General features: G+C 38.5%; 1 protein-coding gene and 1 long non-coding RNA gene across 6 annotated transcripts in view; one reads left to right on the top strand and one right to left on the bottom strand.

Annotated features, from left to right (window-relative positions):
- IQCM (IQ motif containing M) overlaps window positions 1-24,532 on the bottom strand; it is a 674,133-nt gene that overhangs the window by 100,122 nt on the left and 549,479 nt on the right. The gene's annotated exons all lie outside the window — the stretch shown is intronic.
- LOC111560034 overlaps window positions 3,890-24,532 on the top strand; it is a 37,395-nt gene continuing 16,752 nt past the window's right edge. The window contains exon 1 of one of the 2 annotated variants that reach the window (XR_006597356.1): window positions 3,890-4,100. This is a non-coding gene — a long non-coding RNA (uncharacterized LOC111560034). Of the gene's footprint in view, window positions 4,101-21,670; window positions 21,993-24,532 lie in introns of those variants that run through there. The other variant, XR_006597355.1, reaches the window with a different exon arrangement.

The raw sequence follows: 24,532 nt of genomic DNA, 5'->3' as shown, positions 1-24,532 counted from the left end.
TTTATTCTAGTTTTAAAAAGGAATTTCTTTCAGCACAGTACGGAATTTTTTGATCTAAAAATAATTTCCACAACTTAAGCAGCTGGTGGTAAGGGGAAAGATAATGAACCTCTTTGAACTTCAGCTTTCTTCCCTGTAAAATTATAATGCCTATCTCACAGGTTGTTGTGAGATTTGAATACAATAATATACATGAAGTATTTAGTACAATGTTTGGCATCTAGGTAGTATATGCTCGATAAATGCTGTGAAAATGTTAGAAGGGGTCTTATACTATAAGATTGAGATGCATTGAACATGATAATTATAAGGTTATAGAATTGCTTTATGGCAAACAGAGAATGGCTGGCCAGAGATCCTGACTGTGAGATCGTGCATGGATGACAAAGCCTAATCAGCCATGGCAGAATTGAATTGCTTATTTTGGCTTTATTTAACAATAAGTTCTGCACAATTAGTTACTATCAAACTATTAAAATTAATTCCTTCTAGGGAAAGAGTATTATGTAAGTTATGCCTTTACTATTCAAAATGTTATGGTGTGATTTAATTTAAATTTTAAACCAAGATTCCTTCCCAAATACCCAAAGTTCGAATATTGCTTACAAATTAAGGTTGTATCAAAGCAAGCAATATGTTTTTGCATTTTAATACCCTGGTTTCAAACATTATTCAAACGTCACTTATTCCTAAGTTATTTTTTCCAGGAATATAAGACTACATGGGTGCAGGGAAAATAGTACTAGAATCATCTTTGCATATTTACTTGAAATGCCCCACGCTACTGCTTCAAAGTGTCAAAAATATGCTGATGTCAAGTCTACGATCCTATGAAAATTCAATGAAAAAAAATGCTAGCAAATCACAAGTTCTCACTTGATACACTATCAAGCTGTATTTCAAAATTTCACTAGGTTCTAGAGAGAATACTTGGATTTGGCCAAATTGGGTCCACATCTCCAATGCTACTTCAGCTGCTGGGGCTCAACAGCGTTCCATTTTGACAGGCATGCCTTTCACATTTACCATGGCCCACCCTGGATGCATTTCTGCCATTTTGGTTACCTGGGGATTTTATCTTTACTTCCAGAGAGTGGAACAAAGAGACCCTACACATAAATGATAGGCAATGTATGCAGAAAGTGAGATTCTATGGAGCTACATGTGTGGGAGAAAATGGCACATTGACCAAGGCCAGGGAGAAGAAACCATAGGGGGAGAGAGGATGGAGTACAAAGGAGTCAAAAACTTTGGACAGCTAGAAGAGAAGTTCCAATGCTAGTAGCAGTCAGGGGGTTCAGACTGATCCCTAGGATATAATTTCTAAATCAGTCATGTTTTGATGATGTGTTAGTGGTGGGATTCACAAACTGAGGAAGACTAACAATTTATTTTCTTCTACCTATGGCTTATATCTAGCCCATCTTTATGCCTTATTTCTATCATTTGCTTTTGGAATATTTGTTATTTTTATTGAAAAATACTTACATAGCACTTACTGTATGCTGAGCACTCAAAGAATTTTATCCACAGTAACTCAGTGGTTCTCAACCAGGAGCAACATTTGGAAATAATTTTGGTTGTCACAGTTTAAGGAGGGGGGTGTTGTTGCTACTTCATCTAGTGGGCAGAAGTCAGAGATGATGCTAAACATTCTATAATGTACAGGACAGTCCCTCTCCTCGAGGCAGAATTATTTAGCCAAAGATATCAGTATCACCAATGTTGAAAAGCCCTGTATTAATTCGCTAATCTTCAAAACAGCCCTGTGAGGTAGGTACTGTTATTATCCTGATTTTACAGACAAGCAAAATGGGAGTCAGAGAGGTTAACTAACTGGCTAAAAGTCACACAGTTAAATGGCAAAGCTGGTGTGCAAGACTAATCAGCCTGTGTCTACAATCCATGCTCAACCACCACACCAGGCTGCCTCTCTCATGGTTTATATACAAAATACCTCTGCTGCTTTGAAATGTCACCAAGGAAGACCACACTTCATCCAGTTCCATCTCCTTACTTCCATACCACAGAATGCAGACTCTGCTGGATTTGTCCTGTGGTGTCCATCCCTGCCATGGAGGGTATGGGTATGTCAGATGCAAGGAAGTTATTCCTGTCCTAAGCTGGTCTCCATTCATAGTGCATCCTTAACCTTACTCTGGGATTATTCAATATCATGGTCTCTTTATCCTCTTCTTCATGACTTCTAACATTTTGGCTACTTCAGGGCTAATCTATGTATAATTCAGAAGATAGATAATGGAGAAGTTCAAATGAATCCATTTGTGACAAGTTAGCATTCCTGAAGAAGGTATGAATACACAATTTGGAAAATTATGAATAAAATAAAGTCAGCCCACTATATGTGCATTCTTTAAATAAAACTTGACACACAGATGGCCAGACATATGAAAAGATGCTCAACATCACTAATCATCTGGGAAATGCAAATCAAAACTGCAATTTATATCACCTGTCAGAGTGGCTAGAATCAAAAAGACAAGAAATAACAAGTGTTTGTAAGGATGTGGGGAAAAAAAAGGAGCGCACTCTTGGTGGAAATGTAAATTGGTACAGCCATTGTGGAAAAGGGTATGGAATTCCCTTAAAACTTAACAAGAGAAATACCATATGATCCAATAATTCCACCAGTAGGTATCTACTCAAAGAAAATGAAAACACCAATCCAAAAAGAAATATGCACCCTATGTTTACTATGGCATTGTTTACAACAGCCAAGATATGAAAACAGCCCAAATGTCCACTAATACATGAATGAAAAAAGGAAGATGTGGTATACAGAACAGAATGTTACTCAGTCATTAAAAAAGGTTGAGATTTTGCCATTTGTGACAACCTAGATGGACCTAGAGAGTATTATGATAAGTGAAATCAGTCAGACAGAGAAAGGGAAATACCGTATGATTTCACTTACATGCAGGATATAAAAATAAAAACAAGCCAAAGAAATAAACCAACAAAAAGCAGGATCAAACCTATAAATACTGAGAGCTGATGGTTGCCAGTGAACAAATACTGAGAGCTGATGGTTGCCAGTGAGGAGAACGGTAGGGGGATGAGCAAAATGGGTGAGGGGAGAAGGAGGTTCAGGCTCCCAGTTATGGAATGAATAAGCCATGGGAATAAAAGGTACATTATAGGAACTACAGCCAATGGTATTACAATATGATTAGGGTGACAGATGGTAGCTACACTTACAGTGAGCACAGCATAATGTATAAGCTTGTTGAATCATTATGTTGTACACCTGAAACTAATGTAACATTGTGTTCCAACTATACTCAAATGAATTTTAATAACAAAATAAAATAAAATTTGGTCCTTACATTTCATTTGATAACTCTAAGTATAAATAATTACTTGAGAGTTTGCAAAAATTGATGGGAAAACTGAAGGATAAATCCACCCCTACCTGAAAAAAATAAAAGAACTGGGGATTCATGTTATCTCTCTACAGTACCAAGTGTACATTCATCGGGAAAACACAAGATTTCCAAGCAATATGTGAATTCTGTCGCGTAAAAGATCTGAAGGAAAAGATATCAAAGTGTATGTTTTTTAAAAAGCTACTCTTACGTTTGCAAAACACTTGGCGTCCATCAAATAACGTGTGGGTGGACAGCCTTGCTCTCAGAAACAGGGAGTATCAATTAGGCTTCTTTTAACTTTCCTCCACAATGCTGGATTGTTGGTTCTAAATATGTGCTGGGAAACCATGATGCTTTCACTATAACTGCCTGGATCTTCTGATGCCAGGTCACGGATGGCCTGCACCCTGGAATTACCCAGTGTGGCATGCTGTAACTGAATACAACTCCCTCGCCTTTACAGCTCTCATTGTGATGCGAGCATCATTACCACCAACCCAGGCTGTGTGCAGGGGTGCAAAGGGACTATATGCACAGGGGAAACAGAAAAGAGAAGAAAGGGAAGGAAACCAATGAAAGGAAATTGGCCAGAATTTAGAAAGAAGGGAACCAGTAAAGAAGTCAGTGGGACAGAACAACAACAACAACAACAACAACAACAACAACGACAACAACTAAGAAAGTGTTGTCTTGCAAACGCCAAAGGAAAAAGTAGGTGACAGTAGATAAACAACTACATCAAATAGTGTTTGATACATTGAATCAGGCAGGTTGGGACTTGACCTTAGGATTTGGCAACATGGTGTCAAAGGTGATGGCAGGCTAGGAGGCTTACAAGACCAAGCTGAACAGAGAAAGGTGTTTACCCCAGGTGGCCGAAAGCAAAGTAATTCATGGGAAGAACTAATTCCATGACTGGGAAACCCGGCCCAAGATCCAGTTAGAGAATAGTACACTTATGCATTAATCTATCCCCACACACTTACTACCTCTGGTTAAAGGTGGTGAACTGTTTGGTGTGCCCACTCATATGCAAGACCAGCCACTGCCATCTACCCCGATTCCTGCTCCTTCCTGCATTGATCGCCTGTCTCTCATCTTTCTCTCTAATTGCTCTCATTTCTTCCAGGTTAATTTTATCAGCATACAAACAAGCTGTATTATTTCCAATCTAAACCACAAAACAAAATAAAACCAGCAAGTCTCACTTGACCCCGATGTGCCCCACTAGCTCTTGCCCATCCATTTGCTCCCCTTGGTGGCAAACATCCCCCAAAGAGGTGTCCTTGGACTTACAGTCTCTTCTCACATCTGCTTACCTCAATCCAGGGTATATACCCCAGATTCTACCCAAACAACTCTTGTTAATTTTTCATCACCTCTGACAAGAGGCTCAGGGATTGATGTTAGATTCAGAATGGCAAAGAGAGAGAGAATGAAGGGGCCCTTCCTGCCCAGAAATGCCCAGACTCCATTCCTGAGTGTCTCTTTTGTTCTGTGTTATCTTCTCCGTGATGGGAAATGGCCTCAGACCATTTCTTCTGTGTTTCTGTGCTAATCTGACAACTTGGGGAAACAAATTTTGTTTTTTCTTTGAGAATTGGCATTCTAGAACAAGCCGCTGTTGGTCTCTGTTCACATTCAGCTGCAAAGGAAAGAACAGATAGCATTGCACGTGGCCGTAGCCCTTCAAATACTGATACTTGCTACCACTGAAGACCATCGTTCTTCACTTAAGCCAGGCCTGTGACAAACAGTAGAATTACAAAGTCTTTATCAATAAGGATTCTCAGGCTAAAATTATAATTCCTTTTTGTTATGTGTCTCTTGGCTAATGGGTAGGTGTGTATGCGAAAGCATCATGACCCTCCTTCATTTGGGTGAAGAAGGTGCCAGAATACCAAGACACTGGTCTGCTTCTCCATTGACTGGAGAAACTTTATCCTCTCAAAACATTGCTCCAAATATGGTTATCATGTCCCTTGCAACATGCTGAGTTGAAAGTCTCTAACCATGAAGTACAAGTATCCTAAAAAATTCCATTATAGACCTGTAAAATATGCAGCTAGACAAGACGCTCCCACCCTCTTCAGTAAGCAAACTCAATCTGTCTCAGAAACTAGCCCTCTAAATTCCAGGGAGGGACACTGTGTTGTTGATCTCCTCATTGCCAAATTGATTGGAAATTCAAATTTTGGCTTTTGAATGGAAAGATTAACAAACAGTTTGCCTAAACAAACAAATTTTCTTTCCTTTTTTAAAAATGTTTTTAATGTTTATTTATTTTTGAGAGAGAGAGAGAGGGAGTGTGTGTGTGGGGGGGGGGGAGGGGCAGAGAGAGACAGAATCCAAAACATGCTCCAGGGTCTGAGCTGTCAGCACAGATCCCGATGCGGGGCTCAAACTCACAAACTTCAAGATCGTGACCTGAGCCCAAGTCAGATGCTTAATCGACTGAGCCACCTGGGTGCCCCTAAACAAATTTAAATTTTTAATTTATTTTCAGGAAGTGATCATCACTTCTGATTCCGAGGCAACAGTGAATGGTGCTAAAGATAAAGAAGGTGTCAGGGGAGAGGGACTTAAGATTCTAGCATTGCATCTATTCTAATGTACTTGATTACAATTAAGAATGCTGTTCTGTCTGCACTGAGCGGTCTGAGCCACTCTAACATCGGAGGAAGATACCGTTAGTCACATAGAATAACAATCCAATGTACAGAGCGTGGTCCATAATGAGCTTAATAGGATTCACAAGTTAAAACATCAAAAACAAAATACTAGAACAGGTGGCTTGTAGATGAACAAATAGGAAAAAGCAGAAATCTTAAGTTGGAGAGAATACTGGGAGGGAATCAGGTGACTAGGTTGAGTTCCAGATGCACAATCTGCATTGAGGACCCAGGAACTTGCGCTCCCTCTGAACTCTAAACTGGGGATAACAGTATTGTGCCTGCTCACAACATCCCGGCATTCCTCCACAAATGCAACAGAGGTTTGTGTTCAACTTGCAAGGAAGGCTCCCACTGGGATGAAATGAAACATAGTGGCCAAGAGCCAAAACACTAGAGCTCCACCAAAGTCTCCTTGCAGGACGTCTGGCAAGTTACTCAGTTCCTTTGTGCCTTACCTGCCTCCTCTGTAAAACCAGAACCATAGGATGTGCCCCAGAGGACAGTTTTGAGGATGGAACAGTTGATTCTTACAAACGGGCAGAATAGTCCCTGGCAAACAGTGAGTATGGGTGTTACCTGTCTCATCACCCCTGACCCCTCCACAAGGTATGGGGAGAACACAGATTTGGCCCTTGCCCTTGGAGAGTGTGCTGTGGCCTTGCTGTTTGCACAGGCAACTTTGTATCCTTACTTTAAAGATCAAGCAACATCCTAAATGGAAAAAAAGCTTTAGAAGTTCTTTATAAACACAAGGCATTATTATCATTATTTGAATTCACCACACCCCCAAGGAAGAAAAAGGACTTTAATGATGTGCATTAAACTAAATAATGCAGAATTTAATTAGTTTAAACTGTGGGATTCTGTAGGAAAGTCTTTTTAGGTGGGCTGTAGCATTGCTTTGAGGAAATAATGAGTCCATTTTAGGGCATTAAATGAGTTCCTAATGCCTTAAAGAATGAATGCACCCCCTGAAGAGCCCTCCTTCAGACTGGCTTGGCACGAGAGCAGAGAGCTAGCTCCTTGTTACCCAGACAGCTCTTCGTCCTTCCAATAAACCATCTCCTCTATACAGGAATAGCCAGGCAATTGCAGAACTCTTCTTATTTATTTTTAGTTTTCCATGCTACTTTTTATTAGGTTTAATCCTTTTTTATTTAAAGTCTTTGAGTGTTTTCTAGTGTAATTTTTTTAAAAGTTTAAGTTATCTAGACTGGCACCAGAAATTATTTTTTGAAAATGTAAATTGATTCAAACATTGGTTCAGTGTATGTCAATTATTAGGCTGACAGCTGAACTCTTGGATCTCTCGACAATTTAAATATTAATGTAGACTTTCAATAGCATCTTATGTGTTATGTCCAATACAATCAAAAAGGAAATGGATGCACTCCAAATAGCTAGCATTTGATAATGTGCACTCTCTGAAACGCCCCGACAGAGATGATCCCAGGGGAAGGGGACATTGCAACATTTCCCATAACATTTTGTCAGCCACGTGGCTTCTTACCTATTCCTAGAAAATGGTGAGTCTAGGGGCGCCTGGGTGGCTCAATCGGTTAAGCGGCTGACTTCTGCTCAGGTCATGATCTCGCGGTCCGGTCGGTGAGTTCGAGCCCCGTGTCGGGCTCTGTGCTGACAGCTCAGAGCCTGGAGCCTGTTTCAGGTTCTGTGTCTCCCTCTCTCTCTCTGACCCTCCCCCGTTCATGCTCTGTCTCTCTCTGTCTCAAAAGTAAATAAACGTGAAAAAAAATTTCTTAAAAAAAAAGAAAAAAAAAGAAAATGGTGAGTCTAATTTCATGAAAGTTCCTACACTTAGCTGCATCTAAATGTGGATGGTTTTTGGATTCATGGGAGGAGCTGGTATTAACCAGGCTTTTTATTTGAACTAAAATCCCTAGCACTTCAGGAATCATCCACTTTCAGAAAACAATGGGCTCCAAGCTTCGTCCTATTATCATGAATGGGAATCTTTGGAAGGGAGTTGTTAAGTCAATGGTAGGCCTTGGACAGATTTCAAATGCCCAGGTACTCTTAAAAACTGAATGTATTAGAAAATACAAATATAGACGAATTGTCCATGTTTAAAATAGTAAGTATTAGGTAGCATTCATCAAATATTATATTCTACTTTCTTTAGTGAGAGATAAGTAGTAATGGGATAAACTACAAGAATTTTCAGATATGATTAAATTGACAAAATGATGGTTTCAGAGAGAGTTTCTACTCAGAGTACAAATGCCAGTAATTACCTGGTAACATCAAGTTTGTCATAGCTTATCTTTGTACAAAATGGTGGATCAAGAAAGTTTTTCCAAGGGAAATTTTTTTCGAGTGTTTTTTAATGTTTATTTATTCTTTGAGAGAGAGAGAGCATAAGCAGGGGAGGGGCAGAGAGAGGGAGACACAGCATCCGAAGCAGGCGTCAGGCTCTGAGCTATTAGTCCAGAGCCCAATGCAGGGCTCGAACTCACTAACTGCAAGATCATGACCTGAGCCAAAGTCAGATGCTTAACTGACTGAGCCACCCAGGTGCCCCCCAAGGAAAAATTTTAATAATGAATTTGCAACAACAAATTTTGGAGTTCTACCTGGGATTGAACCCTGTTTCTAATACTTATTAGTGTGTAATCATGGGCAAATGATTCAAACAAGTCACTGTGTTTTCTCTGGAGATACAATATAATAATGCCTACCTTTTAGATTTGAGAGGAGAAAATATGATAATGTAATTTATGAAACATAACTGGTTCATAGTATGTATGTATGTGTACATGCATTTTTATACATACTTCCCCCATTACATATACAGAAATTGAGACCTTGACTCATGAATTTACTTCTCTAAGAACACATAGCTCTTCAATAGCAAAATAAGCTTCGAATCTAAGACAAATCTTTTAAATTTCCTCACAGTTAATGTGATCTTAACAAAAACCAGTAAGTCACTACAATGCTCTAATTCTCATTTCTGAAAACTGTCAGGTTGCTTTAATTGATTATTTCAAAATCTTACTAAATACAATCATGAACCCACCTCCCCTCCTCAAATATGTGAGTTCACATTCAAGCGAAATAAACCGCAAACCAGCGTGATAGAAAACTGAGGAAACCTTCAAGATGCTACAACTGGAAGAAAAGCAATTAACTTGGAAAGTAGGTTAAACCTAAGTACAGCAGACAACCGCTGGTCTTTATTTAGTATTGGTGAGTGAAAAAGAAAGGTCCATTCCATTCGCAATGTAAACCAAACCCTGCACTAGACAGCAACGTATTAGCATACCCAAAACTTGGATTTGCCACTCCAGATTTTACTTTGCTCTCACCCATATTTTGCTTTAGCTTATGTGTTTTGATAGGCAGTAATAATGATAATTAATAAGGCCTCTTCCTGAAATTCTCCCAAGTTTTGTTTGAGACTAGAAGTCTGTGCTAAACCCCAATTCCCTTCAGAATCAGGAGCAATGCAAATGTAGTGCCCCTAACACTTGAACATGCACGTGAGGGATATGAGTAATCGTAAGATTAAATCTTTGATTTCAAGATGTTTGCAATATAGTTTGGGAAACTATTATTTAGAATTAGGTTACTTTATAAGTGATGAAAATTCAAAATATAGCCACCTAAACAAGTATATTTGTTCCTAATACTGCTGTATAAAACTATCACAAGTTTAGTGACTTTAAACAACAAAAATGTATTCTCTCACAGCTTGGGGGGGGGGGTGGGCAAATGGGCAAATGTCCAAAATCAAGGTATTAGTAGGGCCATGCTCCCTCTACAGGCTCTAATGGAGATTCTTCCCTTACCTTTTCCATCTTTTAGTGGCTTCCCACAGGCCCTACAGCCGGATCACTCTAATTTCTGGTTCTTGTCTTCGTATCTTCTCCTCCTCTGTGTGTCCGAGGCTTCTCTGCTGCCTGTGTGTCTCCCTTCACTGTGTCTGCTGTAAGAACACTTGTAATTGAATATGGGGCCCACCTGGCTAATTCAGGATGCTCTCATCTTGAGAGCCTTAACTTAGTCACATTTGTAAAGACTTTCTCCAAATAAGGTTACAATCACAGGTTCTAGGGATTAGGACATGGACGTATCTTTTGGGAGGACATAATTCAACCCACTGCAAGAAAGGAGAAGCTTATTTCTCTCTTATAATATCTAGGCAAAGTGCCAAAGGCTGACAGGATTCTCCTCAGTGTATCAGCAACCTGGACTCCTGCTATCTGGTTTTCTTGCTAAAACGGGCTTCCTTTCTGAAGACCAGCTTACAAGCCAAGATGGCTGATTCAGTCATTGCATCTGATTTTAAGCCAGTAGAAGGAAAAATAGGGCTCATGAGAGAGTTCCAAATGAATGGCAGGGCTGTTGACCCTGGTGTCTCAGACTCCTCATTAGAGAAGAAATAAAAACTCCATATTTTAGTACTTTGTAAGTTAAACTAGCTTTTCTATCACTTCCAGCAAACCAGGCCGTAAAAATACATACACATTTTTTAAAATTATTTTTTAATGTTTATTCATTTTTGAGAGAGAGAGAGAGAAAGAGAGAGACAGAGCAGGAGAGGGGGAGGGGCAGACAGAGAGGGAGACACAGAATCTGAAGCAGGCTTCAGGCTCTGAGCTGTCAGCACAGAGCCCAATGCGGGATTCAAACCCATGAACTGTGAGATCATGACCTGAGCCGAAGTCAGATGCTTAACCCACTGAGCCACCCAGGCGCCCCCATGCACGTATTAAAGACTATTAAGCCATGCGAAGCAGCATATCATAGGGACTGTGATAGAGTCCAGAAGAGGGGAGAACTCTGTGGCTCAAATGATCCAGAAACAGCTTGTTCCTGATCATTATCAGGATTAGTGAGATTTGACAAGGTGGGAAAAATGAACTTCCAGACGATGTCAAGACTTAATTGACCTTTCTGGACCATAAAATCCAGCAACTTGGATTTCAGTACTTACTTGTTGCCTGAAATCACTTAGATTGTATGTTGGGAACAAAAAAATATATATATCATTCTGAAAGCAATCGGTGTTATATTACTCACCTCTTAGGTTCTGGAGTGCTGTCAGAGCAGCACCAGAAGCAGAACCAGAAGAAACCTAAGATTTACCTAAGACTGCAAGGCACTATCTGAGGAACAACAACCAAAGGGGGTGGGGGGAACAAACAGATACGGGAGATAGGAAGAGACGTAGAGAGCCTGAGTTTTCAGGAGAACAGAAGAGTTTGAAGAAGCTGCTGCTATTTTAAAAACTGCTCCCCACACCCTGCTTGCCCCATATTTGCTACCACTACAAGAGAACTTAGGACAAGCTTATCCTATTACTGAAGGCTTTTGGAGCAGCGTTGTAGACAACAAGACTTAACACAGGGACAAGAAAGTACTGGGGAAAATACTTGCACCTGGAAGATAAAAACAACAACAGCAAAACTTAACCAACCACATAATACAAATCTCAATTACGATCACTTAAGATGAAGGTGGATAACTACTTTTACTCGTGTAGAGATGATTGAGAAGCTAGGCACTGGGCTAACCACAACAACATTTACTCCCTCAAAATCACAGAAAAATGGATAAGATGCAGGCAGAACACACAAATAAGGCATAAGATATTGGTTGTTTTCATGTTGATTTCAATAGCATTCTACCTTTATTGCCTTTTAAAATTATCATGCACAATATGCAAATAAACACCCACCATGAGTATTTTTTCCATAAATTAATTCTCCCTGTGCTGAAAGGAGCCCAGGGGATTACCAACCGGTGGTGCAGGTACGTGGTATTTACTTGCTACACAGTGCCATCTGGTGGCAAATGTGGCAAATTTCAGACACAGGGTCCCTGAGCTCTAGACAGACTCACAGGGGTTAGGGGCCTTGATGTGTCAGCCCAATGGAAAATAAGTAAATACACTGGAACATTTGTCAAAGTTGAAGATCAAGTTATTTGTTAATTATTCTCGTTAGTACTCCTAATATGTAGCTAATGTATTTCCAATAAAAATGAACTCTTTTATGAACAAATTGATTCATAATAGCAACAATTCTCAATCTTCATTAACACTGTAGTTTTTAAAGTCCTATTCTTATTTAGGAATGCACAAGATGGCTATGGATATTATGCCTTTCTCACAAATGGAAAATGAAGCTCTGGTAGGCTAAAGAAATCGCTCAAACTCACAAAGCTAAAAATAATGGTGCTGCTAAAGCCCAAATAAAGACTCTCTGTTACTAATCTGTGTGTCTTTACACTGATCCTGTTAGCCTAGGCTTAAAATGAAATGACGCAGTTTCAGTTGAAACTAGATTGAAGCTTTCGCTTCCGTGCAAAGTGGGTCTTTTGAATTAGATGGCACTTCATAAAGTAACAGTTCCAAGCCTCCCCTTATGGGATCTGGAGGAAGACTCTGGGAATGTTGGTGGAAATGGCTGTGAATTCCTAAAGATCAGTAGGTGATTTTTTTTCTTGTTTTCTCCCCAGCCCTTGTACTCACATATATGAAACACCACCTGTCTTTGTGTTTTGCTCTGCCTCCCTGTCTTGGGATTTACTCTTTATAACTGCTTTTTATCAGAAGCAACACCTACTTTCCAGCAGACCTTCAGGTGGCCCCTCACTCCCTCCTGGTAGATGTATTTCTTTCAGAGTTAATCAAAGAATGATATTTAAGGTGGCATCTCTTATTAGGCATCTAGATGACTTATGCCATTCGTATCAATGAGACCTTTTCAACCCTAATATCTGTTCCAGAGATTTATGGAGTACAGCCTTGAAATTTAATTATGGTGATGTTTCAGAGGCTGATGGACAGCTTTAAGCATCTTGCCTTAACATCGTTAGACAGTCCCAAGTTTCAGTGCTATAAAAGATTGAAGATCAGGCTACTGCATGTCTTACGTTCATTATGATCTATAGGTATAAGCCTACATTTCTCAGACTCTGTCAGAAGGTTTTTTATCTTGTGAGAAACTATTGAAATTTAAGGCCATTTTTTCAAAAGCCTATTTAAACCTATGGGTATGGTCCTGATGCCGTCAGTATTTTGGTCATTCCTTTATGGCTTCTTATATTTTTAGACTTGAGCAAAGAGTCCTAAAACCATTCCAGGATCAAAAGTTATTAATGTATTCACTTAAAATAACCTTCTGAGAAAAATGCTACTTATGCATTATGATGTTTCATTTTATTGGTTCATCAAAGTCATTTTGAAAATATATTTGAAAATTTATCCCAAAATGTAGAACATTTTCTTTCCCAAAGCCACCACACCAGTGAAAACCCCAAATTTCCCTTTTCCTTTATGCCATTTATCATCAGCCGCAATAAAGATTTTGGAATTAGAACTTAGGTAGCAATTTTGGGATGATGTATTAGCCCTTCTTCGGCTATGTTTGCTCTAGAGAGGTGATTAATATAAATGTCAGTTTATTTGTAAACTAGGAATATGTAACACAGAAAAAAAGACACAGGAAAGAACTGATACTGCCATTTCCAGAGCCTCGTTTTAGACCCTAAATGAACTTTAGTTGGGGAATGGCCATCGCTGATAAACGCTAGAAGTGATATTGCCTAAAGTGACAGAAAATACAGTGGCACCCATCTCTTTTCAAGGTTAAGAAGTGGCTTACTCTGTCTCAAGAGCTCAGTATATAAACACAGTTTACAAGGAACTTTAAACTGATCACTAAAACCTGTGTATATTCAACTGTTAAATCAAAAGGAAGCCTGTGGTGTTGATCAAGCCCAATAATCATTCTTTAATATCACCAGGGAGATAGCAGCATGATGAAAAGTATAAGGATGGTATAAATCAACTGAAGAAATTCTGAGCCAAAGACCTTCATTTTTAAAAGGCAGAGATTAAAATCACCAAGCTAATAAGATCTGCTCAGGGACCTAGAAATGTCAGCCAAAAATATGGAAAATGTATCCCCCAAGAGTAAGCTTTACTAGGTTGGTTTATAAATAATAGTTATCTGCTGAAAACAGACCATTAAGCTTGCTGTTTAGCTTAAAGGTAGTATTTAGTTAGAATTCTATATATGGGATGTCTTATTCATATATTAATGTTCCTGTCTAATGGATAGGAAAAGAAATAACTATTAAAAGGAGATTATGCATTAGTTTCCTAGCTCTTTCCTGACATCTGACATTCCCTTTATGCTGCAAATACTACTGCTTTGTAAACATCTCCCCTGACCCAAGATCTTCACAAGGTACTCTTGGTAACCCCTCCTATTATTTTGACCACCTAAGTAGTGAGTGGTATGATCTATTAATTTGGCAGTCAGCTCCAATAGATTGGGGATTAAAGAACAAAATAGTGTCCTAGTAACGTTGCCTCCAAGGCCTATCTCTGTTCCAGACAAACAGCAAGTGCTCACTGCAAAACTGTTGATCTTTATTAATTCTCTCACTATGTCTCAACATAAACATATCTCCAACCCAGCTGATCGACTTCTGATCTCCGGACAATGAAAATCCCTTCCTCTGTCATTTGGTTTATACCATCTCTCCTTCTAGGAGGTTCTGGTTCTTTACTTTCTAACTCTTTCCATTTTTTTAGACAATTTTTAACGCTTATTCGTTTTTTGAAAGACAGAGAGAGAGGGAGCGCAAGTGGGGGAGAGACAAAGGGAGAGGGAGACACAGAATTCGAAGCAGGCTCCAGGCTCACAGAGCCCGATGCGGGGCTCACACTCACAAGCCATGAGATCATGACCTGAGCTGAACTCAGATGCTTAACTGACTAAGCCACCCAGGCGCCCCATAACTCTTTCCATTTTTATAAGTTACAGTCTATGAGACATCCCAGAGAAAACAAACTTTTCTCTCCTTTCTCTTCCTACAACATTGACTATTTTCCCCAATTCTCCTAGCTCACGTTAGTACATGCTATCTTGTGTCACTGCTATGTTTCTAATTAACAATCAGAATTCCAAGACAAGACTGAGTCATGTCTTGGATTTTGTCACACAGCAGTTACCTAGGGTGCTACATTAGCACATGCAGGTACCCAGTAAATCTGAGTTTAAAGAACGCTGGTTCAATGCTCATCTAATGATAACATAGCATAATAAAAATGAAGCCCGGTGCCTGGCAGGCAACACAAGTGCAACTCTGAACGTTACCTTGATAAATTACGTGAAAGTTCAGGCTGAAAACAGGTAATGCAAAATGATTTGATAAAATTAATTTTTAAAGAAAATTTGAATCATTACAGTGAAAATGTGCAAAATCCTACTCATCATTCAGTACATAAAAAAAATGCCACTTTTTCAAGAATGATTCCCTTATTCATTTCCCTCCCCTCCCCAGCCAAATCAGAAGCAATGGTTTCCTAAGATAAATACTCCAAACCTAGCATTTATTTCTCAACTATTTGGTTTTTCTCAGCTATGCTTGAAGTATCATCTACATTTGGAATGTACTTAATTGAACATAATGTGTTTTGTCCTCTTCTAAGCCATGAGGTATTTGAGGGAAGGAGATCAAGTTTAATTTATTTTTGAAATAGTCCTAACACGTAGAGCATGGCTTACCTGTAGAAGGGCCTCAGTGTGTGCCTGCATGCCTACATGAATGAATAAGGGTCTACATCATTACAATAGGGGCATTCAAGTTAAAATTCTGTACTGGAGACCAGCAACAGTTCTCAATTCCTAGAAGCACACTTTTTAATTTTAATGTTTATGAAATCACAATACCTCTTACATTGGATGTGCACATTTAGTGTTGTTATTGTGGAGTGTGTGTGTGTGTGTGTGTGTGTGTGTGTGTGAGAGAGAGAGAGAGAGAGAGAGAGAGAGAGAGAGAGAGAGAGAGAGGGAGAGGAGGGAGAGAGAGAGAGAGAGAAAAGCAGTTATTAATTGGTGGCACATCTTAGAATAAATAGCATCTTTGAATTGAGAAACTAGAATACAGGTCAAAAATTCTGACTTAAAGATTAGCTATTGGGTTTACACATGTCTACAAGAAAGAGTACATGGTTAAATGTGAGGAAAAGAATCTCCATCTTTCCAAAGAGGTGCAGAGTTCTTTGTTTGATGCATTGCATCCCTAGAATGAGATGAGTAAGTATTTGCTATGACTAGAATACATACTCATCTCTAAAAAACTGCAGGAGTTGTTTAAAAGAGAGCTAGCCAACTGCCCACTGTTCTTCCTGCATCCCTTTGTTCTCAGATCTTAATCCGTTATCTCCCATGCCCCCATTATCACTGTGATTCATGGCCATCTTTAAATATAGATGGATTGCTTAGTTCTATCTTCATTCATGTTTTGCCTGAACCTTCTCATTCATGATAAAGACTAGTTGATTTGGATGTGTAAAATCTTGGGTTCATAGCCAAACAACAGTTGGCCAGTTTGCAAATTAAATCCTCGGTTATAAAGAGTTCCAGGAAAGAACAGAAAATGTGGATCACATAGTGTACCTAGAATTCTACTTCTAGAAACACATTCCCTGGCACCAGACATGCTGATGGTAGGATGTGAGCATAACCTTAATCACAAAGGACAACAGGCTAAGCTTCCCACACTGTGTCCAAGAAATAATCAAGATGACAGAACCCTTTCTGATCCCCTGCTACCTACTTCGGGATTATCCATAAGGTTTATAAAAGTAAATAGAGGAGAAAAATCACACACTGATTAACTTTGGACAATGGTCAGGGCAGCCTCTTAAGTACATATATATTCAGGAAGTGTCTGATAAAACAAGAAGTCATTGTTCTTAGGCATATGTATGGGAAATGCTGTTGTTTTTCCTTTTTCATAGCATAGCGGTCTAACCACTACCTGTATGTGTGCATGTGTCTGGGTAGGGATGAGTAAGCAAATGATAAAGAACATGTATTGAATCAAATCATATTTTGAAGTGTGATCATTGCTATAAAAGCCTGCAGTTGTCTTTGTGAGTCTAAAGAGTTAATTTTTTTCTAGCATGATTTCATTTTACATCCCAAAGAATCAGATTACTCCCAGAAAAATGCCACTTAAGTGGGAAAAATAAAAGGAGGCAAGAAAGGAATAGACAAAAAAGCAGGCTTGAATGCATAATGAATGCTTTGCAACTCATTGATAGACAACCCTTAAAACAAAGCATTGTTGTGTAAAATGTTCTAGAGAAAAGAATTCAAGAGTTTATCAAATGAGTTATTGGAGAAGAATTTTTTTTAAATCTGCCAGAAATGTACCAGGCCATTATTGCATCTTATAAATTATTTATTATTCTTAGATATGTCATAAAGCCCAACACAAATAAAGAAAAAATGCTGACAAGACAGAAACATCATTGTGAATATAGAGATACTTTCTGAAGCCTTGCAAAAACTCTCTAAGGATCTCTGCACCCTGCCCCCCACATTGTCACCACTTTTGTGTCTTGCTTCTTTGTATTTGAGGGTGTCAGCACTTCGCTCCTCCAACAAGACCACCCATTCTTGTTTCTCTTTGCATGACTAAGCTAATAGACCACAAACCATTTGTGTCTGGGTGTGTGTGTGTGTGTGTAAGAGAGAGAAAGAAAGAGAAAGAGAATTAGCCATGAAAAATTAAGTAAAATATGATTGTGAAGAGAAATCCAATTGTAAAAACATCTATTAATATGACTGCCTAGTTTATATGCAACTCTGCAAGATTTCGCCATTTCTCACGACTGCCTTAGCTCTTCCAGAGTCTTATTTAATAGAGCAGAGAAGTCTCCCTAGTCTTTCATTCTTATGAAGCAGACTAATGAAATATCATAGAAATGGTTTCATTTTAACACTGGGAAGACATTAAGTATCTGACTGTAAAATACTTTTCTCCTTATTCACTTTTAAGGGTCTTATGGAAATGAGTATGGTTTTAAGTAAAAGCAGTAATTTCAAAGTTGCTTAGTCACATGAGGACACACTATCTTCCATATTTTGCTTTATTCTTTGCCCATTACTCCTTTCCAGTTCTGGAAGCACATTTTTCTTCTTCATGGCCTTTCTGGTGAATGGCTAAAACTAGATCCCAAATCCCCTTAGGACAGACATTCTGTCTTGGGTATCTTAGTATCCTCTGCAGCATTTCACCAAATGTTTTGCAGATCACAGGTGTTCCATAAATATTTGTCGACTTTAGTGAGTATGTGTGCGGAGTGGGTGGCAGAGAATCTTTCACCTCCTCACAGTACGCACCTAGAAAACTCTAGGGCACCGAGTATCATATCACTTTATCTGATCTTCTCCAGGGTAGGGGTCTCAGAGGTCACAGCTCTGATCTTTTTTGTATCTAGGAAATCATACTAAATGATACAGCCATTTGCGATTTAACTCCTGTTTGTGAGCACAACAACCCTAAGAAGACAGCTTGCCTACTGTTAACTGTTAGCCACATGGCTCAACATTTTCCTGACTTCCATTTTCTTAATCTTGTATCTAAATAAATATACTCTTAATCCATTTTTTTTTCAGAAACATTACTATATATTTTGTTAAAGGTTGCTCTGGCAATATTCAGATGAAATAAAGTCAAGTATGGATGGTCTAACACTTAGGAGTAAGCAGAAAATTTGAGGCATTATAGAAAGAACCATAGTAGGACCTGGGGTATAGTAAGAGATGTCTGTGAAGGCTGAAGTTGCCCGCGAAAGATGCGGCAAATGGAGAATTATTTCAATTTTATACTGTTCTTTTTGCCACATTCAGGGCCTTGGAAAAACCAGAACTCGGGTCACTGATTGGGCATAAAGGCCTCTATGACTCTCACATAAATATGGAGTGTATGGCAGTGAAAGGAACAATTGGCAGGTGGTGAGGAAGCCTTACTACTAACAGCTGAGAAATCCGGGGCATTTCTCCTCTTGACTGCAGCTTCTTCGATTGTAAAGTGAAGGCATTAGACAGGATTATTTCATATTTTTGAATGTTTATTTATTTTTGAGAGAGAGAGAGAGAGCTTAAAGGGAAGGGCCAGGGAGAGAGGGACAGAGAGAGAGAGAGAGAGAGAGAGAGAGAGAGAGAGAGAATCTGAAGCAGGCTCTGAGCTGTCAGCACAGAGCCTGATGTGGGGCTCGAACTCATGGACTGCAAGATCATGACCTGAGCCGAAGTTGGACACTTAACGGACTGAGCCACGCAGGCGCCCCTGAATTATTTCATTTTTAGTTTTTTGTTTACATTTATTTATTTTTTTGAGAGACAGAGACACAGCATGAGTGGAGGAAGGGCAGAGAGAGAGAGGGAGCCATAGATCTGAAGCAGGCTCCAGGCTCCGAGCTGTCAGCACAGAGCCCAAGCCTGACACGGGGGCTCTAACCCACAAACCATGAGATTATGACCTGAACCGAAGTTGGAAGCTGAACCTTCTGAGCCATCCAGGCGCTCCTGGATTATTTCGTTTTTCAATCATTGTATTGTAGTCTATGGAATCCATCTTTGATATTTTCTTTCTGCAGTGCCCTATAATCTATCACTCCACGAGGACTCCTGAGAATGTATCTGTGTCTGTTTTCACCCCTCTTTTGGTTCAGGCCCTCATCAATGTTTTCCCTACTTTTGTCTTTACTGCCTAATTTACCCTGTACATTTAGTCTTTGCAAACCATGACTTAAACTGCATCATTTCCAGCTCCAGTATCTTCCAAGATGTCCCACGATTAGAGAACATGATTCACTTACCTTAGCCCAGAGTGACATCTGTTTTTTGTTCATTCTTTACTGAGAAGTTAGCTATTAGCTGACTTCTTATCCCTTATGTCAAGTTAATAGGTGTGAACACTACTTATTTCTTGATTTCAAACATAACCCTTGCTGGTGTGATTTAGGCCCAATTTCTTTCCTACATCACTCTACTGCACAGCGATCTCTTTCTCCCCTAAATCTCTATGGTGCTGTCTCTTCCAATCGTATCTTCCTTACCATTTATTGCTTCACTTGTCTGGATCTGCCAGTTATTATTTATGTGGCTCTCGGCAAATTACAATTGCTGAAGTCTTCAGTTGCTCTATCTGGTAAATGTGAATGGCAGATGCATATACCCACAGATGGTCTTGAATCCCCTCAGATAATACGTACAAAGTACTTTGTACTGTGCTCAGTTCCTAAGAATGACTAATACTGTTACCTAGAAAATATGTATCATGTCCTTTTTCATTATAAGGAGTTTACTCTTAATTACAACAGAGCACAAGACAAGGAAAAATAAAAGTGACCTAGAGGTCTGGGTAGAATGCCGTGTGTACACAAACATATGACTGCTCTTCTTATGACAATAAAAATGACCAAGAGTATGTCAAAATGGGGAGTGTGAGGAATCTGTGACAGAAAAAGACTTGAGGAAGATATCGTCTTCTTTATGGAATTTTCAAAGATTTTCCTGAGAGAAATAATGGCAATAAAACCATACGGAGAAGAGACCCTCAGAGACATATTCACTTCTCTATGCAATAGGGGTGGGCTTTTGAAATCCAAGTAGAAGAGCTCAGGGACTCCATAAACACCATCTATTTGGGTGGATTGAAAGTGACGGTGAACTACAGGGCAGAAGAGGCTTTCCTTGGGCAGTTGTGGATTGAGGACACTTGAGAGAAACTAAGAGGGTATACAGAGGGTCATGGGCATTTACACACAGCAGAGGCTTCCTTCAAGCTGCCTGTCTGTTCTTGAAAAGGCAGTGGGTGAGCCATGAGTATCCTCTCCCAGGCAACACTGGTACCATTAACCATTACCCAAAGACAGTGCCAAGACCATGTTTCTCTTTTGGAGATTGCCTATTAGTTACACAAAGAAACGGAAAGCAAACGGCCATTGAGCCAAGCTTTAAACTCAGTACTGTTTGACTCCAAAACACTAAAATAAAATATTTAAAGAATAGGAAAGTCATAATATGATTGCCTGAAGATGGGCATCGAATCCATTTTTAAATGTTTGAATGTTATAAATACGGTTGCAAAAGTGGCAATTTTATTTTTGAAAAATAAAATATGTGATATTGTGAGAATTTTTAAAACTGGAACTATAAATTAAATTGTATGAAAATAAACCAGGATTTGGGTGAGAAGGTAAAGTATGGCAATGTTTCCATCCTGCATCACAGGAAGCCAGTGAATAGCATTTTGTTCTTTATATTGACAAAACACTTGGAAATTAAATACTCTTCTAGATAAAATATACTAAAACTGAATTTATCAAATATATAGGGAGTATAATGACAACACTGCATATTAAAACCCATGGACCCCAGCCAAAGATGAAATTAAAAGCAAATTTACATCATGAAAAAATTTGATTAAAACAAGGAGAGGGGCACCTGGGTGGCTCAGTCGGTTGAGCTTCTGACTTTGGCTCAGGTCATGATCTCACTGTCTGTGAGTTCAAGCCCCGCATCAGGCTGTGTGCTGACAGCTCAGAGCCCGGAGCCTGCTTCAGATTCTGTGTCTCCCTCTCTCTCTGCCCCTCCCCCGTTCATGCTCTGTCTCTCTCTGTCTCAAAAATAAATAAACATTAAAAACAATTTTAAAAAAAACAAGGAGAAATGAAGATATGCAATTTAAAGAAATAACAAAATCATTCAAAAGAAAGGAGAAATAGAAGGGATTAATAAAGAGATATATGCAGAAGTGAATAAGTATAAGAAAAAAATAAATCTATAAATAAAAGAAATTCCTTCTATCCTATCATTCAAAAACTGTCTTATAGATGTTAATAAAATATGGAATTATGTTTGATGTGGCATGATTTAAAATATTGGATCCATAGACACCTAAAAGTTAATTTTAGAAATTCTGTAGGCCAACTCAAAGAAATAAATTTTCATATTTCAATATAGCTAAAGCCGAGGATGAAGTTTTTGTCTAATCCTGAGGACAACTGAGATGGTCTGCTGTCAAATAAAGGCTACGAGGGAGACAGAAGCTTCACCTTGGGAGCCCATGGGAGTAACTAAAAGAAAAGGTTATAATCCTACAAACACCCAGAGCTAAGACATAATAAGCGATCCACAGACTAAAAAATAGGACAAATATGCCGCATGTATTAAGGAACAAAATGATCACATCAATATAAGTATTTTAAAAAATCAGCATCTAGAACCAGGAGGAGTATGAGATTTTATTTATCCTACTCTCAAATTAACAAATTATCCCACCACAATTTCATGAAGCTGGCAGAAGATACAAAACCCATGGGTCAGAGACAAAAACCTTATGAGTATCATGTTTATACTAATTCCTCTTTCACCCGAGTTCTAGAGGAAGTGATGTGGGGTGGGGCCCAGTGGTTGCTGGGCACACAGTGGGTTTGCAATCATAGCTGAAGAGCCTTGAGCTGGAACCCAAATCTTTTGTAACAGACTGCATGCAAACCTCCTTGACCTCTGTGGCAAAGCAAGATATTATCATATTATCTTTATTATGCTCAGCAGGAAACAGATCTGTCTTCTGCTCCAGAGGGAGACATTATCTTTATCTTCCAAAGCTGTTTGCTCTACAACATCTTTGAAAAGTTATCCTAGGACACAGGCCGCCGTGCCTCTGCTCACAATATATGCAGAAATGAGGGAGACCTATGGAGAATTGTCTCTGAACACACACAGATGCTCTAAACTGCAGATGCTGATTTACAATTGCTCTGAATCTTAACCTGTACATATCTGTGTAACAGGCTGTAGAGTAGATAGGATCCAAGATTTACTTAGCAACACTTAATAATTTTTCCAAGCAAGTCAGATAATTCAGCCAGTAATGTACAAATCTAAGAGTTAATTATTTGAAATTATTTTTTATGGGAAAAAAATAATAGCTGAACAACCTGGATGAAAAATTTAAAAATGCAGAAAAATAGAAATTAGGAAAAGTATATAATACAAACACAGAGGTCGAAAAAAATCATAATAAAATACTATATTTAACTAAATGATATAATATATGATTTTCTACGAAACATGAATTATCTAATTTTTGGCACTTTAATCCTTCTGGAATAAATTTTGGTACACAATATGGCGGTGGCATTGAATTCTTAAACATTAATTTATCAAATATATCCAATACCTGATATCTCAAATGTACTATATAATTCATCTTTAACCTACTGGCATATGTAGAGAAAAACCTAAAATAAAATAGTATAACATTAGAGATAGTGAAAAATGGTCAACAGATTTGATTTGTGATTTTATCACTGTCCATTCTGTCTAGGCAGTAGTGTAGGGCAGCATTTAAGAGTAGATGCAAGAACTTGCCTTCCTCAGTAAGAAAACTCACCCATCCCAAAATAGCTGAATGACTAGGGGCATGTTATGTTACCCCTTAACTTTTCTGTACCTTGATTTTGTCCACTGTAAAATGCAGATAATAAATGTACATACCTCTATCTGGATTAAATGAGTTAATGATTATAAAGTGTTAATATAGAACCTGAGACAAAGAAAGCACACCGAAAGTGTTAACAGTTGTTATTTTTTGCTATTTTTCATTTAGCACAGCAAAACATGGCAAATAGAGATGACAAAAAATGTAACATGTCTGAGATTCAGATTATTTAGGCTTAATTTAAGAGAAACCTACAAATCTTTAAAAAAAAAACAAAGACCCTGATGGAAAAATTGCTAAGAGACATAAGCAGGTGACACACACACAAAAATACAATGAAAAATACTATTAAAATATTTAATATTTTATGTGTTAAAATATTTAATATTCTGTGAAAATAGAAACAACCAGGTCTTTTCCTATCATATTGCAAAGATTAAAATGAGTGGAAAAATATGCATAAAAATGCTCAAATAGTGCTGAAAGAATAAGCACAGAGACATATCAATTGCCTGAAGGAAATATGTCAATATGGATCAAAGCCTTAAGTGTTTCAAGAAGAAATCGCACCACTCTACATTTATTCCAATGATAAAATCAAATGTCTATAATGTTGTGTGTACACACCTAACAGAGTGTTATTTATAACAGCAAAACATTAAAAAGAACCTAATGTCCAGCAGGAGAGCACTGATTACATATATTATGGTGCATCTTTACGATACCAGGTTCAGGACTGAGACAAAGATGAGGCAAGACAGGTGCTCAGAGCACATGATGTAGGGAACCACTCACAGTCACTGTCATGGCTAAGTGCCAACACTGATCGTACAAGCCTCCAAGAGTGAGCACCTCCTCAAATTTTGCTACCGAGGCAAAATTCTTTTGCCTCACCCTAGGCCAGATCCTAAATATGAAACTTTCATATTTGTAAGTGTTTATAACATGATATAACACTTAAAATCATGTTATAAAAGATTGTCTAATGATCTAAGTCCATATTTTTATATATTTCTAATGCAAAATCTAGACTTGACACAAAGGCAGAAATAATACTAGGATAACATTAGTCTAACTCTTGTCCTATTACCTATTCAACATTTAATTTCTTGCTTTTTTTTTTTACTATTTTGAGTAGTGTTATGATGACTCTCCTTGTATATAATTTTTTCTGTATATCAT

Source organism: Felis catus, chromosome B1 (assembly GCF_018350175.1).
Source record: "Felis catus isolate Fca126 chromosome B1, F.catus_Fca126_mat1.0, whole genome shotgun sequence".
Lineage (NCBI taxonomy): Eukaryota > Metazoa > Chordata > Mammalia > Carnivora > Felidae > Felis > Felis catus.
This window is presented reverse-complemented; position numbering and strand designations above follow the sequence as displayed.